At 47.8% G+C, this 20,998-nt stretch overlaps 1 protein-coding gene across 2 annotated transcripts in view; it reads left to right on the top strand.

Moving 5' to 3' along the window:
• The first annotated feature begins 343 nt into the window (after nt 1-343).
• Nucleotides 344-20,998, top strand: part of CGNL1 (cingulin like 1) — a 601,175-nt gene continuing 580,520 nt past the window's right edge. For both annotated transcript variants that reach the window (XM_078684907.1, XM_078684910.1), the window contains exon 1: nt 344-495. The gene's annotated coding sequence lies outside the window, so the exon portion shown is untranslated. The remainder of the gene's footprint in view (nt 496-20,998) is intronic.

A 20,998-nucleotide genomic window follows, 5' to 3' on the forward strand; every position in this document is an offset into this window, starting at 1 on the left:
AGATGAGTTCTCAGCATCGGGAATATTTATGGAATTAAAAAAGGTCATGCGCACGCATGTTTGATAACTACATAAGATCGAATAATGGTAATGCTTTCTGGCAGGTCCGGTGAAGCGGCACACGCTGCCTCTTTTCATAGTTTGGGAATTGGTAAGCTTGTAACATTCCTGCGAAACAAAACACGGTGAGGGGAGCTGGAAGTGGCCAACGGGAGCATGAAATCTCTGAAGAAGGCGGCACGGGTGCCGGCGACCAATGGACGCAGCCGTTAGAAGCGTCTGGAGACGCTGGATTCCATCCCACACCGGCCTCCTGGCCAATGAGCGGCTTCCGCACAGGCTCCTGCCGGAGCCCCGCCCCGTCCCCGGGACTCGGGCAGTTCAGAGGTGCGCTCCTGCGGCTCAGGCAGGGAAGTTGCAGCAGCAGCCTTGGGGCGGGCATGGGACTCCCACTCTAGGAGCGGCAGGCGGGAGGCAGCGTCCGACCGGCAGCAGGTAGGAGCTTGCCTTGCCCTGCGCTGCGAGTGGTACCTGAGTTTACAAATACCGTCCGCGCACCTGTCCTTCCTCTAGTACAGGCACCTGTGCCGCTCGGTGAACTCCACCCTCCGCTGCTAAACTTGAATCTGTTAGAAGTGTTTTTTATGGTGTTTCTGCAGTCTGTGTATGGCTTTCAACTGTGCTGTTCTGCAGCAAGGCGCTCGTCGTGCTATATCGTATTCGGGCTTCTATCTATGCAACCCCTGAAACGTGAATAAAGTACATACAATATCCACTTCTCTGTATGGTGTGCAGATATCGCTCTCCACTAATAACAGGGCATCCAAAAAGTGCAGGTAAAGTCCCACTGGGGCCAAGCATCACTGGCATGAAGTGCGAGTACTACCCCGCTAAACGTTTACCATCCCCGCTGAAGTTTTAACTCTGTCCCATCAACATAATTACACCTATTCAGTATATTAAAAACACGTTTTTTTTATAAATGTTTTTACGTCGTTGGCTTACGCAAATCATCTGGGATGAACCCCCTACTGTTACATTAAAAAAATCCTATTAGAGCTTCCCTGCTGAGGTGTCAGGCTTTGTTGTGCTGGACGTTCTTAATCTTAGTGAGACGTGCTTCCTATCGAACGAAAAGCAGACTGAGACAGCTGGAGAGGACATTCAGTGACCCCTAGATAAAGAGCAGCCCTGGCGAGGAGTGTTTCTCTGTCCTACTAAACGCATAAAGTGCGACTACTGTCCGAATGCACTTATAGCAACACTGAGTGTATATTGCCCCAGTAAACGAATAGCTCAGCTGTCTGCCAAGAAGCCCTGGGTCTATGCACCTGAAAGCACAGTAACCCTGCTGCCTCGGTCCTATGCATTAAAAGCCCTGATTAGACGTGTTGTTGCTCTCAACTAGTGAGTGTATAGGCAGCCATACGGAGAAGTATGTACACTGTTGTACATTACGGCTGCTGAGAAGTGTCGGTTTACTTCTGTCCCACCAAACATATGGCAGCTCAGGCGAGACTTCCTTGAACTGCCCCACCAAGCACATGGCACCCTTCGTTAGAAGTGCTGGGTCTACTTTATTATATGTATAGCAGAGCAGCTGAGAAGTGCTCGATTTACTACTTTGAACGTACATCAGCAGACCCCGCTAAGAACTGCTAGGGCTGGCATATCAGGTGTATAGCAGGGCACCCGAGAAGTGCCTGCACTTCAAACATACTATAGCTGGATCTGCGGCGTAGCGGGGCGGGTTAGAAGTGCCTTTATTAATACTTTAAACCCACAGCGCAGTCCCGATGAGTAGTGGGGCTGCCTTATAAAAGGGCCTGAAGTGTTGCAGGACAGCTAAGAAGTGCTAGCACTACCACTTTAAACCAGCAGTGGCAGGCCGGCCCTCTGAGGAGTGCTCATGCTGCTTTATCAAAGAACCTGAGATGTAGGAGGATAGGTGAGTAGTGCCTGTATATCACTTTAAGGATACAACAGCAGTCCCGCAGTGCAGTGCTGAGACTGTCTTGCCAGATGCATAGGATAACTGCTGAGAAGTGTTTGAACTACCACTTTAAACATACTGCAGGAGTCCGACGAGAAGCGCTTGGATCTGAGGTGTAGCATAATAGGTGAGAAGTGCCTGTAAGTGTACAACAGCCGTCCCGGTGAGAAGTGCTGAGACTGTCTTAGCGGATGTATTGCATAACTGTTGAGAAGTGCTTGCACTACCCTTTAAACGCACAGCAGTAGCCCCGCTGACACATGCTGAGACTTCCTAAGTGGATGTATAGCAAGTATTATGACGGCTGTTAAGTGCTTGCATCACCCCTTTAAACGCATAGCAGCAGTCCCGCAGAGTAGTGCTGGTGCCGTCAAGGTGTGTTTTGCGGCACTGGGGTTTCATTGAGCCCTGCTGCCCCGTCGAGCGCTGTGGATGCTGTGCCCTTACGGGTACGGTGGCATAGGTAGTGTTGCACCATTAGAAGCGCAGCGTCCTACGTAAAATCAAGGATTATCGCTACACGGGGCCTGGCGGTACCAGCCGGTGTGAGGAACTGGGCGTGCGGCGGATGCGTGGTGCTTTATGTACAGCGTGTTCCATACCAGCCCCCCTGTCTCTGACGTGCTCCGTGTGTACAGTGTGATTAGTTCCTGCGCGGATCGCCCCACCTGTGAAGCGGTTCCCGTCCCTTGGCTCGCGCGGGCACTTACAACAATGACGCATCCTACGCGCGGGGTGTCCGAGGAGTGACCTTGGCCCGGCTTACTGCTCGAGCAATCCCAGAGCCGAGGGGGGGCGTGACCCTTCTATTCATCCCAGTAAAGTCACCGGCAGAGGTCGACGGCCCGCCCTGCACTTCAAGGCGCGGCGCTTTAAACAGAACGACAGAGCCCAAGTGCCGCACTTCAGTGGAGTTTTAAAGACTCGGTGCTATTGCCGTTAGAAATACCTGTCAGGGTGCAGCTCTCGTATTCACGACTGAAGAGGGCTGCAGTATGTTTACTGGGGTTGTGCAAGCACTTTTGTTACCTTTTTCAAACAGTACGATCACCTCTCAGCAGGACCACTGTATACTTTATGTGGACAGTGTAGGGAGGGCATCTCCATTTAAATGGAAAAGTCCTTGCACTTTCAATCTGCAGTGCTTTTAAATGGGACGATGTCAGTACTTTGTGCAGTATCCTTGTATAACTTGTGTTGACGTAATGTAATTTTTATCTGCTTGTCTCTTATACACTCTGGTTAGAGGATACACACTTCTAAGCATGTCACTAGTACACGTACGGGGCAGTAATGACCCTATTTATCGGGTCTGGTTTACCTCTTTGATGGAAGGAAGCGAGCACTCTGCAGCACTTTTAAAATGACACTTTTTTTAGCAGGATGCTAAAGCTGTTATCCGGACTAGTTAGAGGAAAGCTAAGCGATACCAGAAGTTGTAAAAGTTGTATATTTTTTCTACGAGCTGAGTTCCGGGCAGCTTTGGGCTAGCCTCGATGTGGAGGGTTTGCCTTTTCTCTGACCAGTGATTTGCGGTGTGATGTCCAGGCCCTGGCATGGGACTTTGATCGCTGTTTGTGTACATAACAAGGCATGCCTGGAACAGGGCGGGAGGGTGATGCCCCTGGGGGCGCCGCCGCTAGCACGGCGGACCCGGTCTGTTTACTCAGCGCAGCATGTGTGTGCTATGTGTGTTCAGTGTTAATGGGAGGTGGGTAAAAAGTACGGGATGACCTGCCTTCGCTCCAAGGTGCGCCGGGGGGAGGAGGGGGGGGGGCGAAGGGGGTGAGGGCCAGAGTGGAGACCTCCCTGGTCCTTGGAAGAGGGGGGGGGAGCAGCGTTACCCTCAGAAGGGGTTGGCACGCCGCATCTCTCCTGACTTCTCAGACCGGACAGGCCGGTCACTGATCTTGGGGGAGGGGGTGTTGTGTGTCCATCTGCTACGTATGCCCATCTGTGTTGTGTTAATCTTTGGAGTAGGTGGAGCGGCCGGCAAATGGTGTCTGTGCGAGCTGGGGGCCGTGGGAGGTCACCCTGCTGGTCTATCTTCCTCTTAAAGACCTGAGGGGCTTTGAAAGTGCGGTCAGTGACGTAACAAGACTGTCACGGGCCCTAATTCCGTATTAGTAACTGCCCCGTCTTCTGGTAAATTAGTAAAAGATGAAACGCACAGAAGGTGATGGGAGGCTGCGTGCAACAAGTCTAACCACTGGCGATGGGTTGGCGTGCATCCCGCGCGATTGCCAGTGGCTAGACTATTGCAAGCCGCTGCCCATCACCTTTTGTGTATTAATGGTACCGCCCTAAGTGGCATGGGTATGCCCAGACATGGGCCACATTCTCACTGGAACCAAGCTGCACCTGGCTGAGCCCATAACTAGGGTAAAACCGGTCCTGGGTTGCTTGTGTTCTGTTTCAGGGATCACCTGGCTTAGCAGTTCGGGCTGGATGGTTCCCACGAGGAGCAGGGTCAGGACTGATTTGCATATGGCTGGTTCCAAACTGAGGTGGTATGGTGAGCAAAAGAACGGGTCGAAGTGCCTCTCCAAGCTATTGCCAGTAGTTAGACTTATTGCAAGTAGCCTCCCATAACCTTTTGTGTGAGACAGCTGTGTTTGGGGTGTTGTGGGGTCCCCACGCCTCTGTGCCACAGTATCACTGCACTTGATGCAGCATCAATGGATAAGTCAATGCGTGTGGCTTTACCTGATACATCAAGACATTTCCAGGCTTATGTGGGCGGGTATTGTGCTGGAATCTCACAGACCTTCCTTAGCAGTGCCTCATATTCTTGAACTCTCAGAGCCTCCTCATCTCCTTTGTTGCTTTCTTCCCTGGGATGTTCCTGGCCTGGGAGGAGAAAAGGTGTCGCCTTCCCTAGCAGTTCGCTCACTGGTTTCGAGAGGGACCTGTTCCTGTCTTTCAGCAACCCTTGAACACATGTCATTAGTAATGTCACTCTTCTTGGCGTTTTGCTTCCAAAGTTGGCATTGTAACCAGTCTAGATAGCTCAGTGAATTAATGCACCAGTTGCAGAGGGCTATGTCGAACCTCTAAGCCATAGTATCAGGGTCTGTGGCAGCTGGCGCTGGGGTAATCCCATGTCATGGCATCCACCCTCAGTCAGGCCTGTTTTTTTTAGCCAGCATTACTTGGGATTCTTGACTGTGCAGATTTCCACCCCTTTAAAGGGTGGGTCTTCTAGACCCAGTATATAGAGTGGTGTTGACCAGGGGCTGGGTGAGGCGGCCTTCGAGAGATGGGGCCATCTGGCATCTACATGCAATCATTTACACTTTTACAGATGGCCGTACTTAGCAGTGTTAACTTCTCATATAATGTCCTTGAAAGTTTGCTTACATCTGCACTGTGCAAACTATCATATCCGCGGATATTCATACATGTATGCCAGTTGTGTAGCATTAAAATGGGTAATCAGTGCAGTGGTTATGCATACTGCCATGAAATAGAACATGCGCTACCTTTCATATTCATCCGTTGTAAGTGTTCCTCCTGTGGTTCCGCCCCTTTTGCTTGCCGGCACCTACTAACACTAGCCCGTGGTGGTTCTGGTCATTGAGGTGTCAAGGCCACAATGTACTTAGGCAATCTTGGTGTGTTGTTAGACTGTTGTTGACCATCTAATTTGACCTGCTAATGTAGTGGGAATTGAAGCAAAGAGGTTACAATAATGGCATTTCAGCTTCGAATCAACTCCGTGTTCACTTTTTTTTAATAAGATATTTTTATTGGGTTTTCAAAACAGAAGTCAAACAGGGTGAACAAGGGAGGCAAAGCCAAACAATCAGCAGTGACTTCCCCCATAAACATCAACACAAGGATAGTCAGTGCAATACCTGGAGCCCAAAATAGTCCCACCAAATACCCAATATTGTATGATGTTTATGAGGGGCCATGTGCTACATGCACTGGTTCCTCCATTTTGGAATTCCAGTCCATAGCCTGCTGCCATGCCTGCAAGTTCGGGGTGGCGGCTGAAGTCCGGTTCTGGGCTCTATCCCGCTAACTAGGCAGAGCACTCAGCCCCACAAGATACCTCTCAGATAGCTTACCACCCAAGTCATCCAGCAATTCTAGGAGGGCAATCCGGGGTGAGCAGTCAGCTGGCCTAACCAGTGCCCACGACAGAACTCCATCCAATTCCAGTATTTTAATGATTTTTTTTCGTACTTAAAATTTAATGCTGAAAAAATGCAGGGGTGTGGCCTAGAAACATGACCAATAAACTGAATATGGCCTGGTGCCTGAAGACCACCAGGACTCCAGCACGCACTACAAAATTAAATACTCCTTTTGTCCATATAATGCATTTTATATCTTATATCTTGTCAGAAAAGTTCATAACATTACAATCATCATATGCTGTTAATCAATAAATCACAAGAAAATCATTCGAAGTTTGCATTTTCATCAAGAACACAAATTATATCAGTTGATCTCAAAATTGTTGAAAACAAATCAATAACACCCAATGCATTTCGGGGCCAAGCCCCTTCGTCAGGGGTCTATTGGAGAGAAAGAAAAAGAAAGAAAGAAGAAACCTTATTACTCTTGATGTCAAGGAGGGTGAGTATGTATATGCTGAAATCTCTTATACTGCATGTGGCTTACCTAGTTATTGCAATTTGTTCGCTGTCACTACAAAATATAGTGCTTATGTCTGGTATTGTCTTCTGCTCGCTATGTCTGTAAGGAGATGGTTTAAATTACTCATTTTGAATTCTCCTCTAGTTAAAAAGTGAATCACGAAAACCTAAATTAATATGAAAGGCTCACCTGTACTTGTGGCCTCAATCCGTTCTCTCTAAAAAAAATGCGAATAAGCGAATTTTAGTCACGCATATTCAATGTGTGTGCAAAACTGTATTCGTGTTATAAAAGAGGGGTGAGGTGTCTTTTACCTGTATAGTTTGTCGTTGTTACAAAACTATAGCCTTTCACATTTTTACGAGATTACCTGCAGAAAATTAAAAATGAAAATACAGGCTTAGCTGAATTTGCCGAAAAAATGTTCCAAAGAATTACCGACTGGGTAAAGCGCATCCGCTTACCTGCGGGTTTGGTAGATGAATCAGTCCCGCTTGGCGTTTCAAAATTAGCGATAGTTCTGTGTACAAAAAAGTGGTGTTAAGCACACTCTCTATGCGGATGGTAGACCTCCTCATTAGATATTAACAAACGAAGATACTGTCCCTTACCGGTAGCAAGTTTAGTCCTTCGAGCAGGAGAGAAAAGCTCACGCATCCGCGTTTCGTTCGAGCTTTGTGATCAAGTTAGTCCCTTATCACTGTTCACTAGTTAGGTGAACATAGACGCCGGACTAGAAAAAAGGGGGTCGGCCATTTCTGAATGGTGTTTTTATCAGTATTGACTAATTTCATTGTTTAATCCCTATACCTATCCGGAATTGCAATTTGAGTGCTCTTTATCGAAAAAGAGAGAGTATTCATGAAAATAATAAGGGAAAATTAATGATACGGGGAAATAATAAGGCAAAAATAATGTGAAAGTAGAGAGAATAAACGAGTTGCATTATACAATCCATACAAGACATTATCTACAATTTTACACAATAAAACATTTTAACTCGAAGAATTTTTCAATGAATTCAAGACCTTCTCGGTATTTTTTACATATTGAGCATTGTTGCGTAAAGAAGATTTCTGTGAATATCATTATAGTAGCCTCCTAAGAATATACCTAAAGTATAAATGTGTATATCTGACAGTGTGTGAGTCTCCTAGGGGTTGCTATGTATCTAGTGCTATATATCTTGCTATATATCTAGTGTCAATATATGTTATTTAATCATTCTACAAGAAACATGCCATGTCCAATTTGTCGTTTAACCCTGTGGGGGTCAATGATTGCAATTTACGAATCCAGAAGGCCTCCCTTTGTAGTAGGATTTTGGAGTTGTTAAGGCCCAATCGTTGTGGAAGTAGTTCAATGACTTGAAATCTCAGTTGCGCGATGGTGTGGCCAACTTCCCACCAATGTTTTGCGAGTGGTGATGTTAAATTTTTGTTTCTGATACGACTCTTGTGTTCAGAAAGTCGTAGTTTCAGCTTGCGTTCGGTCTTGCCGACATATATCAAGCCGCACGGGCATTTGATGGAATAGATCACAAATTCTGAATTGCAGGTTGTGTTATGCCTCAATTTAATTTTTTCACCTGTCCGTGGGTGTAGTAGGATGTTGCCTGGTATTACGTTATTACAATTTTTGCAATTATAGCAGCGTAAAGTACCTTTGTATTCTTCTAGTTGTTGAATAGTGTCTGTAAATTGTCTGGGTTTGTTCAATTGTTCTTTTCATCTACCAAACCCGCAGGTAAGCGGATGCGCTTTACCCAGTCGGTAATTCTTTGGAAATTTTTTTCGGCAAATTCAGCTAAGCCTGTATTTTCATTTTTAATTTTCTGCAGGTAATCTCGTAAAAATGTGAAAGGCTATAGTTTTGTAACAACGACAAACTATACAGGTAAAAGACACCTCACCCCTCTTTTATAACACGAATACAGTTTTGCACACACATTGAATATGCGTGACTAAAATTCGCTTATTCGCATTTTTTTAGAGAGAACGGATTGAGGCCACAAGTACAGGTGAGCCTTTCATATTAATTTAGGTTTTCGTGATTCACTTTTTAACTAGTGGAGAATTCAAAATGAGTAATTTAAACCATCTCCTTACAGACATAGCAAGCAGAAGACAATACCAGACATAAGCACTATATTTTGTAGTGACAGCGAACAAATTGCAATAACTAGGTAAGCCACATGCAGCATAAGAGATTTCAGCATATACATACTCACTCTCCTTGACATCAAGAGTAATAAGGTTTCTTCTTTCTTTCTTTTTCTTTCTCTCCAATAGACCCCTGACGAAGGGGCTTGGCCCCGAAATGCATTGGGTGTTATTGATTTGTTTTCAACAATTTTGAGATCAACTGATATAATTTGTGTTCTTGATGAAAATGCAAACTTCGAATGATTTTCTTGTGATTTATTGATTAACAGCATATGATGATTGTAATGTTATGAACTTTTCTGACAAGATATAAGATATAAAATGCATTATATGGACAAAAGGAGTATTTAATTTTGTAGTGCGTGCTGGAGTCCTGGTGGTCTTCAGGCACCAGGCCATATTCAGTTTATTTGTCACAGTGTGCAGGCACTAATCCAACACAGCACACACATCGGTTTAAGAATCAACTTAAGTGTTATTATATCGAGTGCAGCACCCTCTCATACATATTGTCTAGAAACATGACCGACAGAACATGAGTACTTGAGCTCCCTGCCAGCCAGCATAGATAATTCATGCCAATCCTGCCTAATTCAAATGGGTAACCAGTGATCTGGTGCTGCAACACACCAGGCGTAATCAAAAGGCAACGAGAAACCACATCTGCTCGATCCTCAGTGCCCTTTTTGGCATAGACTTTGACCGGTACCGGGGTGAGGCCTGCACCGCGCTGGATGGTGGCCTGTCACAGCACAAAGTAGGTACCAGAGATTGGCAAGCAGACCCCAGCCGATCGTCTATATAGACGGAGGAGGCCCCAATGACAAAAAATCGATACAGCCCTGGAGGCCGGGTAGGTGGACCCAGCAGTGGCATGGCTTCCTGTCGCTCCCTGCCAGGACCATAAGTGATAGCGGCACAGCCCCTGCCTGAGATCTGGCACACTTTCTTGAACACTTGGTAGGAGGGGGCCCCGTGGAGAGCGCTTCATCACGCTGCCGCAGGGCTGGCAGGCCCAGGCCTGTTTGCTGCAGGGGGAGCTAGCGGAATGGCGGCCCATTGCCTTCAGGGCTGCCTGTCTGGCCTCCTCACTGCACCAGGGCTTCTTAAGTATAGCTGCGGCTAGTGCGACCCAGCGTGCTGCCGGAGCACCATGGCGGGCCTTAACTACATGCAACAGCGCACTGCAAGGAAATGAACTAGTGCTGAGCATGTAGCCAACAGACACTATGGCCCCTAACATATCACTCTGGAGCTCACAACAGCTCTCCTCCTACAGGGGGATACCCGCGGATACTTCAACAGTTTGCTTTTTGCCTATTCCCCACAGGGGCTTCAGAGCCACTACTGCCTACAGTAAGATTAAGGCCTCATGGGACCGATCACCAGTAGGTCAGCCAGACTTTGCTGCAGCCTGCTGGGGCCTGGCTCGCTCGGAGATCTGCCCGTGCTCTTGTGGTGCCCCTCTAGGGAATATCCGTGCCAAACTTGGGGATTGACAACCTAGTAGACGTCTCTTCCTTGGATCTCATCCTATGCCATTCATCACTGCTCCTCTCCTCATTGAAAATTGCAACAAAAAAAGGTGGGCAACACAATTCATTGAACAACAACCTGTGTCCCCCTCCAGGGAGTGCTACCAAGTTGCTGAGGGCTCACCCTGCCACATACCCGCCACCATCGAGGCACGCATTGGGCGAGGTATAGCCGTGGCATTGGCTGGAGCAGCCTATCTGATGGAGTAGTGCGGAAAGGGGAGTGATGCAGGAGTACGTCACACCTCGAGGCTCCCCTCTCTGCCTGACCCGGTTGCTGTGGCTTGATCATCTTCCCGATTTTTGGTATCCCAGAAGAAGTTGCGCTAACAGCCCATCGCTCTAGGGGGTCTCCTTAGCAGTAGAAGCCCTCATCTCCTGCAGCACCCATGGGTAAGAACATGCAAGCTCCGTCCCACCCAACGAAAACCATAAGGCAAACTGGGATAAACGATACGGGGCGCAGCAGAGGGAGACCCAGAGCCTCCCAGGGCAGAACTTTGGGCAGCAATCCAAGGCTACCGGACCACGCTTGAGTGTAAAATAGAGACCGTATCAATTGTTGTTAATCTCTTGCGAGCACACCTGAGGAAAGTCGCAGACAAAGTCCCAAATGCCGAAGCCAGCGTATTGGTACTGCAGGGGGAAGTGGAACACCTTAAGCGTCAAATGGCCCAGATGACCACTATAATGAAGGTGTTGGAATGATGAGCGGGCGACGCAGAAGGCCGCTCTTGACACAGCAATATTCACATCCTAGGGTTCCACGAGGGAGCAGAGGGGACTTTACTGAAAAGGCTGTAGAGGATTGGATGCAGACTGAGCCCATCAGGACTATCTGAATTTTTTGTTGTAGTAAGAGTGCAAAAAGCTTCAGTGCCACCCCGCCGGGGCCCCACCAAGAGCTTTTATCACCAAAATCCTTAACTAAAGCGACAGGGAAAGCATTCTTCGAGCGGCCCATGAATGACCAACCACCCTCTTTGGAAACAGCAGGATAGCTATCTATCCGGACTACACAAAACAGGTTCAGGAGCAGCTCAAATCCTTTCTTGGTGTTAAACAAAAGCTAAGTGCTCTACAACTCCAATATATGCTTCTGTATCTTGCGAAATTACAGTTATGTTATGTTAAATTATAGAGCGCCAATCCCCAGAAGGTCTCCAAGCACTATATCCTAAATCTGAGGTCCAGACTCCTTTCGCACAGCTATACACATCATACAGCGGAGTTACTTATCCAAACACCTCTGTGAACAGAAGGGTTTTAAGTTTCCTCCGGAACATTAGTAACCTGGCTTCCTTACGCATACCGTCCAGTAGTTTGTTCCAGATCTTGGGGATGGTAACTGAAAAGGCCCGGCCCCCTAAGGTCGTTCTATTAAAATGTGGGCAGGCTAACAAGCAAGACTCTGAGGACCGAAGATCGCTCTGGGCACATAAGGCCTCAGGCGGTCTTTGATGTATTTGGGTGCGTCTCCAAACTGAGATATGTGTGCAATGCACAACCCCTTAAATTTAACGCTTTGTTTGATGGGAGGCCAGTGTAACTGCTGCAGCAGGGGAGTGGCATGGGCTCCTCTTGGCAGTTTATAAATCAACCTTGCCTCATCATTCTTAACCACTTGGAGGTTCCCCAGAAGTTTTTCAGGAAGCCCAGTGTAGACTGCGTTGCAATAATCTAAGCGTGATAGGATTAATGCCGTCAACACTGTCTGCATAGTGGAAAAAAACAGCAAGGTCACCAGTTTACGAAGTTGCCGTATTAGGCCAATACAACTGCCCACAACAGTAGATATCTGGCTGTTTCGGGTTAATCCAGTATCCAACTTTATACCCAGGCTCTTCACTGCTGGCACCGGTGATGGGTGGTGCCCAGCTCTTGAGGCCAAAAAAGACAGGACCAGGGCGAGACCCCTGAAGTAAGAGCTAGTACTTCTGTTTTATCTGGATTTACCAGCAGTGAATTGGAGGTCATCCAGTTCATAGTGAACCGGAGGATATTCTGGACGTTACGCTGTGGGGCGGGAGTGTTGTCAATTCGCACAATTAACTGGGTATCATCAGCGTAGTTAAACACCTGACAATCTGTTTTGGCTAGTGCATCCATCAAAGGCTGAAGGCAAATATTAAAAAGCAGAGGGGACAGCACGGAGCCCTGTGCACACCCCCTGTTGTAGGTTGCCCTGCCTAGACGTGCAATCACCTAATTGGATTCTTTGAGACCGATCCTCCAGAAAGGAGGTAATCCATTGGAGGACCATTCCAGTGACTCCCAGCCGCCTGATACGGGCTAGCAGCTGCGCGTGGTTCACCCTGTCAAATGCGGCTGAGAAGTCCAATAAGATTAGAGCTGAGGGGGCTTTTTATCTGCTGCAAGCCGCAGGTCATCCAGCACTGAGAACATCACCAACTCAGTGCTGTTGTGTGCCCTGAAACCAGCTTGCTGACTGTGTAGCAGCTGATGTTGTTCAACGAAAGACGAGAGAACTCGGAGTATCTCAGCCTCTGAACAACTTCGGCGGGCAAGCTGCTTCAGGTGACCCCGATTTTTCTTTGGCCACCATGTGAGCTAAATCATGTGGTTCAAGCACAGGGAACACAGAGATAGCAGTACCCTGAAAGTCAGATGGTTCCTCCACTGACAGGGGGCAGGTGGTATATCTGTAATAATGTTTTCAACCTTAGTAAAAAATAAATCCTGCATCTTGTCACAATCACCCTGACTGGTGTCTGTCCTTAACTCTTTCAAACGACTCCGCTCCCTGAGTACATTAAAGGTCTCTTTCTGAGTATCTTTCGCTTCGCTGATCCTAGCTTCATAGTACGCAGATTTGGTCCTGATAATTGAAACCTCTCACAGGAGAACGCACATTTCTTTAACCAGCCAGAAGAGGTGTGGGAATGGCTGGAAATCAGAGGCGAAGCAGTGCTACCCCAACCACCCGGCAGTGAACAGCAGACCTGTGGTTCTCGCCCCGAGTGAGTTCATGCCGACACAACCCCACTGGGGCCTCCAAGGGTCATGGTCAATGATAATGGCACCATTCAGCTGATTGCTTCCGACACACAAGGCATGGAACAGCTCTCATACATGCAACCATAAGCTGATGAAACTGAGACCGGTGCCTCGAGCCCCACTCTGGACTTCGGTGGCTGACTGGGATACTGGCTATCTGTATTTGTAAGGTAGTACGATTGGGGTCAGTCCCGTGCTTAACATAAGCGGCATGATGGTTGTTGGGGTTGATTGCGAAGTGCGTGCACAGGCCACACCGCGTGCTTGTATGATACCTAGTTACACTGCACTGGCCACAGGGACACACGTGTGAAACCCAGGCTCACAGTAGGGGGTGCACATGTATGTTGGAGTGTGCATTCGAACACATTGAAATGGCTATGATCCAGGTGAAGGAGAATGGCTGGCCAGGACGCTGGTTGGAAGTGTAAGTTAACCGGTCCCCATTGGACAGGCTGGGATGCTTTGCATGTCCTGGCACACATATGGGGTGGGCATGGAGAGTCAAATGGTTGAATTATCCTTGTCCATGGATGGGGGGGGGGAAGTTGTTATTTATTGCATGTTAGTGTTAATATTTGGGCAACAGTTGGAAGGAGTCCGGACATGGCGGGGAGAAAGGAGACTACCACACAAAATCCTGAATAATGACAGGGGCGGACCTGGAATGTCAGGGGATTAGGCACATATATCAAGTTGTACAGGGTACTCACCTTCCTGAAACAGAAAATCACCATATCATGCTTGAAAGAAACACACCTGGATGACACAGATGCTGCATGCCTAGCCAAGTAATAGTGAGGACAGATCTTTTACTACTCTTACTCTACATATGCAAGGGGCACCCCAATCTGGGTGGCGCTGGGGGTCCGGTTTTCCTTAACATACATGGAGGCTGATGTGGGAGGTCGGTTTGTCCTGATACAGGGGACCTTGGACGGACAAGACTTGACCATACTGAACACCTACACCCCAAACAACTATGACCCAGCCTTTTTTCAAAACATTCAGGTCTTGATAACAAAATATGTTGACTCGCCCCATATATGGCAGACCAATTTCCACTGCATGTTAGACCCCGATCTGGATAGAACACCCCCAAGAGTGGGCACCAAGCCACCAATGACAGCAGCCCTCTGCTGGATAATGCAGAACATGGGTATGGTAGACATTTGGTGGATGAGTCATCCCATACAGCGAGTATACACCTGTCACTCTGCTACATAGAATCCATACACAGACTGGGCATAATACTGATAGTGGGATTCCCACACACGGATGACATTACGGTCACACACGTTGCACACTTTATATCCAATCATTCCCTATCAGTTGTGCGATATATCAGGGGGACCCCGCACAAACTACAAGGTCCTTGGGGATGCTGACAGACATCCTTTCGAGCCCATTGGGCTGGGAAGCCCTTTGATAGGCATTGACCGACTACATGCCTGTGAATTGGGGCTCCACAGCCAGCAGAGCTACAGAATGGGAGGCACTCAAAGCAGTGTTGAGAGGGGCATGTATGGGCTTAACCTGCAGAGTGTGACGGCAGCTCCAAGTGGAACTAAGCAGGGACGAAACAACGCTGGCCTCGCTGCAAGCTGGGGATCAGATGCACCCTGAAGCATGCTGTAGAGAACAGGTGGTGCATAGACGCATAGCTGATATCTGGGACAGATTGGACAAATACACACTTAAACAATATAGACAGAGGCTGCTCAGGGAAGTGGACAAATCGGGTAGACGGCTCGCATGGATTCTGTGTAGGTAAAACACACCAACACTCTCAATGCATCTGATAAATAATGACGGATAGTTCGGCTGCACCTCTAGGCCTTCCGTATACACTGCAGACTCTCACATAACCCCAAATCATTATGCACCATTCTTGGAGAGTCTGGACATCCCCAGACTCGAACTGATGGTAGCTGTGGCTCTAGATGCTCCGATAGTCTGGGTGATGATGGCTTCTCAACTGAATTTTATTAGACCTTCTCAGCCACTATTACACAGGGACTCCTGGAAGTCCGCCAAGAAGTGCTTGCTAGTGGGGTACTACCACCCACCATGAGGGTGGGAGAGATTTGCATGTTCCTAAAGCCAGGTGGCAGCAAGACTGACCCCGCTTCTTACAAGCTGCTCACAATGATAAAAACTGATGTAAAGATCCTTTTGAAAATTATTAGCTAACGGACTGGCACCTCATGTATCCCAGCTGGTGCATGAAGACCAATGAGGGTCCAACCCTGCTGGAACACCAGAATGAACCTCAGACGATCAGTGGAAATCCTTCACAAAGTGGAACTTTGTGACGAATAGTTGGCACTGGTCTATATCGATCTTGAAAAAGCCTTCAATACTGAAGACTGGGGCTACTTACTTGTAGCGCTGAGAGTTGTGTGCTTTGGCCTTCACATTCGCCATTGGACCCAACTGCTGTACATCGAACCCAGTGCTAGAGTACTGGAGAGACACAGCTGATCAGATGCGTGGACCCTGGGATGAGGAATGCAGCAGGGCTGCCCCTTTTTACAGCTCCTTTTCGCGCTTGCGATGGAACCCCTGATGATATGGGTTTGCTGGGTGTTGTGGGACAGGTGAATTAGTCTTGTAGACACCTGTCACATATTATCACTGTATGTGGATGATGCGCTCTTCTATCTTGCTTCCCCACGCATTCCGTTGCCAACATTGCTGCGAGTACTGTAAGAGTTTGGCGACCTCTCCGGCTTAACCAAAATAAAACCCCTGGCATCCCTGATTGGAACACCTGCGGTGGGAGCTGACACAATTCAGATACCTGGGAATCCAAGTGGCACACAGCAGGGTATAGCAACTATGCCTTAATATGGATATGGTGCTGGATGCATTAAAGAAGTCAGTGAATTTTTTTTAACACATTGCCCCTCTCAATAATGGGTAGACTGCCCCTTGCCAAAATAGTGTTACTGTCAAGCTGCCTGTATACTCTAGAAAACTCACTCTACCCTCTCCCTATGAAGGGTTACAAGCAATTGAATTCCATCCCCATTTCACTGTTGTGGGTGGGTCGACGCAGCATGGTGGCCCTGACCACGCTGACGATACTAAGATGGGGGACTACAGATACAGAGACTTGATCTGTATTACTATGCTGCTCCTCTTCAACACCCAGCTTGGGGGCTAGATGAGTGACAACCGGGAAAAGCGCTTATTAAGGGGGCTGGTGGACTCAGAAAGCCTGTCCTAAGTACTCATGGAGGGAGCGGGAGTCGTGAGTGACAAACCATAAGTAGTCTGTCAAACAGCAAAAATATAGCAGTGCTTTGCCGATACAGTCTTCAAGTGAGCTCTATACTATCGAGAACTCCCGATCTGGTTGCTAATGCCAGTTAGGCAAATGATCGACAATATGTCCTTTCAAGCATGGAAGAAGTGTGGTTGTGCCCAACTGGGAGACCTATACCCCGAAGATACCTTCATATAACTCGAATAAACGTGAAGAATTTGCACTCTAGGCTGGGCACTTATTGTAGCATGCTGGACTAGCTAGGGTGGTCAGAGTGACCTGGCCCACTTACCCTGCTGTGCTCCAACCTAACCATACCCTCTGCATTTTGCTGTTCTGCTGTGCAGGACTGCACTTGATTACCTCGCTATATAAGGCGATGCGCCCGAGCCTCCGCCACAGGCCTGCATAGCATGGGACGCTGACTTAGACACTCCACTGGAAGACGGGCAATGAACCAATGTCTGTGACCTCACCCACACAGTACAGTCCCCTGCCTGACCACAAGATAGCTAGCTTAGTGGTCCCCTACTCGTTGTTTTACTTCCCTGGGATAACAATTGGACATTGACCAGACCTTGAACCTATTCCCTAACCTGCCTACACATCAGGACTTGGAACCTGCGGAACTTACACAAGACTGTGGAGACCTAGCGATTTGGCTAATGCCCGGTGGAGCTACCATATAGCTAAAGAGAAGATGGGTTGTGGACTCCCCCTCCCTGCCGTCACCTGGGCAGATTTTCCCCTCATCTCTACGTCCGGTCTTCCTCCTACCCCTTTACCCTATCCCCTTACCCTTCCTGCTCCATTCACCTTGTCCCCTATGTTCTTTAAATACTTTTCTTGACACTTATGTAACTTTTAACTGATTTAATTTGCAACATTATTGTCCCTCATGTAAAGCGCTCTGATTCCATCAGGTCTAGCCAATGCTATATAATAACTCATTAATTAATTTGTTCCCATTTAGTACTCTTTCTCCCTTTGTCTACCTCCCTAGCTCCTATCCAGTCTCCCCTGAATCTCCCACTTTGCCTTCTAGTCTGCCTAGCCCCCTGTCCTTTGTGCCCTTTGACTAAGCACTCCTTCTCCCCTTGTTGGTGAAAGATCCAATATTTATACTTTGGAGTCTCGGCGTACCCGCTGAGAGAGTCCACTGCACCAAGGGAGCCGATCACAACTGAGGTATGGTATGGCACCCCTTGCCAAAGCACTCCCTCTCCCCTTTTTGGAGAAGGATCCAGTATATAGGCCTTGGAGTCCCAGAGACCCCTCTGAGAGAGTCCACTGCGTAAAGGGAGCCTCCCGCAACAGAGATAGGGAAGTGATACCACTTCCCCTGGGATCACAGTTTACTGGACTTTGGATGTTGCTTTGACTCGTCTACCGGTTTGTGTCCCCGTCACCCTTCCCCTCCTCTTTCCATGCGATGTCCTTCACCCTCCCCTCCTCTTTCCCGCCTTCATTACCTGTCTACTTCCCCAGCTCCTTCCCCCCTCCCCTGAATCTTTCCCCTGCCTGCTTTTCCCCCGCCTGCTTTTCCCCCTTACGTATTTGTGCTTATTGTTTATCTTGACCTCACAAGTAACTATGTTGTCATGTTCTAATAACTGTGTAACCTTTGTAACGATGTAACCTTTAACTATGATCTGATGCTCATGTAAAGCGCTCTGATACCTCCGGGTCTAGCCAGCGCTATATAAAACCTTTAAAATAAAATAAAAATAAAAACTGATGCTCGACAATTTCCTGCATAGCACCTACTGAACCCCCAAAGATTTGCACCGCATATCCTCAATCTGACCAGACAGTTGCCCGCGCTGCAGTGTCAGTGGGGCGGTCTTTCTGCATCTGGCCTGGCACTGTCAAGCAGTGCAGAACTACTGGATCCAATTGGTGATAGACTTGGAGGACAACTCACCTTCAAAGAGATCACACACCATTGGACTGCCTACTGGGTAATGTTAAGCGCCAAAAAGACCACAAGATGGCATACATATTTCTGCAGTTGGCACTGGTGTTGGCCAGATGCAGATTTGCCATCACCTGGATGGGGCAGCATACACCCGAGCTCGAACACTGGCTCAGGGACATGCAGGAGTCATCACTAGCTGGGGAGACCCATATAAAGATGAGCAGGCGGGGCGAGAAAGTGGAGGAAGACCTCCTGGTTTTGCGGGACTTGTATGAAACTCCTAGACCCGCATGCAGACACTGACCTCTCCAACAGCGACAAAGCTAACTGAAGCGTGGGCAATGAATCGACTCCAGGGAGGGGTGGGATCTAGTCTTAAAAGTAGGGGGTTCATTTGCTAGCCAGATTGGAGTGCAGTGTCATACCATAGAGTGACCTTGACGAGATGCATGAGTGCTGGGTGGGCGAAGGTAGCCTTCCCATGTACAACCTGTCTTATATTATACACCCTACTCCACCAACTGTTATAATGTGTTATCTAAAACTGAAAAATAAAGTAAAAATAAATAAATCTGCAAAATACACACAGACTTGTAACTTGCGTTTCATTGCCACGGTGTGTTTGCCCATCTCTCTGTGTGTTCTGATCGGCTTTGGCCCAGGTTTGGTGAGCTGAGTAGCTTGCCAGGTTTTCTCTGAGGTTTGCTGCTGTGTTTAGGGAAGCTGGCAGCGAGGTCATTAGAACTGGCAGTGACCTGTTACGTGCCAGAGGGATTCGCCTTGTGGTCACGTGCTGAAACTGGTTCCCGTGGCAGTCAGCAGGGACTAATTAACAGTTTGTTTTCCATGAAGGGTGTTCAGGGATGCTTGGGAGTTTAATCAGCCTGTTCCACCCACATAGGAAAGCGTTATTGTTGGCATCGGCATGTTCGAAGATGTGGGCCAGGAACCAGTGTAACAATACAGGTACACACAGTCACACCGTTAACCTAATACTGGATGAGCACCGATACCCGCTGGTTTCTGTAAGTAAAACTTCACGCACAGCCATTCTGACAGCATAGGAAACTCGAAGAGTAGGTTGTATTGTTCATTTATCGGGTGTGTTTTGAGGGCACCAGTGTGCAAACCCAATAGTTTAGACTAGTTTGGGATATTGTCATCTTGCCCATTGACTTCAGGAGCCTACTCAACTGGCTAAAATAACTTGTCTGTTTTTTTTTCTGGTTTTAGTTTGTGTTTGTTGTACTTCAGGCCTGTTTGAAGAGTTGGTGGTAAAGTCCTTTGTGCATTAATGCAAGTTAAAGTCCTCATTGCTAGAGGCCAGTTAAATCTGATTGATCAGATATCGGGCGCCCCATCAAAATATGAGTGGAGCCGAAATACTGCTGCTCGGCTGTATTGCACCAGAGATGTCCACAAATAGGGTGAGAAACCGGGCAAAACGTACAATTTCAGGGTAAGTCAGAGACTAACCTGTTATTCTTAATGCTGTGCAACATGACTAAAGGGAAAGGTTTTTTAAAATTGGCGGTCAGTGTTGTATTGGTAACTAGGAAAAAAAAAATGAAAACCGTCAGTTTTATTTTTTTAAAGCAAGTGGGGGGTGGTTGCGGTTTCATAAAAAGCAGCAAAGTGGCGGGTCTAAGCAACACTGGGGAGGTGGAAGGGCTTGGTTTTAGGTCTCGCCTAGCGACGCAGCTCATGTGCTGCCCGCTTCTGGCGAGATCTATTGTCGCTTCGGCTTGCGAAGCGAGGGTGGAAGCTCCACCCACGCTTCTTACTGGTGCACCCGCCAAATATGTGCTTTCTATTGGGAGGGAAGCATGTTTGGTTTCCTCCCTGTCTTCCTTCGGCGTGCCTGACCGGACAGTGCATGTGCACGCGCCTGGACAGGACATATGCACGTGTTGCTTTGCTTTCAATCTGCAAAGTTCCCCTGGGCGTTTCCTGTAATTACAGCGTGTTAACAGAACGCGCGCATGGCACAATTTCACTTTCTGTACTCCCCGCGTTCCAAGTGCTTTTAAGCTGCAAAATGCAAATCAAGCATTATTTTTTTCATGCACCGGTTTGTCGAAAAGCGGTTATTGGCTTCCGCTAATGTTTCTTTTTAACCAGTGGAGACTATTTTGGAACATGATAATTGGAAATTCCTTAAATTGTTGGGGGCGGGGGGCGAGTGCCTTCGTAAATAGTCTACTTTACTGACTGCAAAGTGGCAACACGGGGACTGCACAGAACAGCTATTACTTAGATAAAGCTACGACCCAACTTTTTTTTTGTAATTAATCCACCATCTAGGTAAGGAGCTGGATGCAGAACGCTTTATGCTGCTTGAATGCCCCTGTGCCAAGCCACGGTCCACCGCCGTGGTGAAGTGAAACCTCTCAAGTTTGTAGTAATACTAGACCATGTGAGTGTGCGTGACACTCCGGAGTTGAATAAGTAGATTCTTCCCAGAATGGATCAAAGGATGACAGTTACATT

Source organism: Lissotriton helveticus, chromosome 3_2 (assembly GCF_964261635.1).
Source record: "Lissotriton helveticus chromosome 3_2, aLisHel1.1, whole genome shotgun sequence".
Classification (NCBI taxonomy): Eukaryota; Metazoa; Chordata; class Amphibia; order Caudata; family Salamandridae; genus Lissotriton; species Lissotriton helveticus.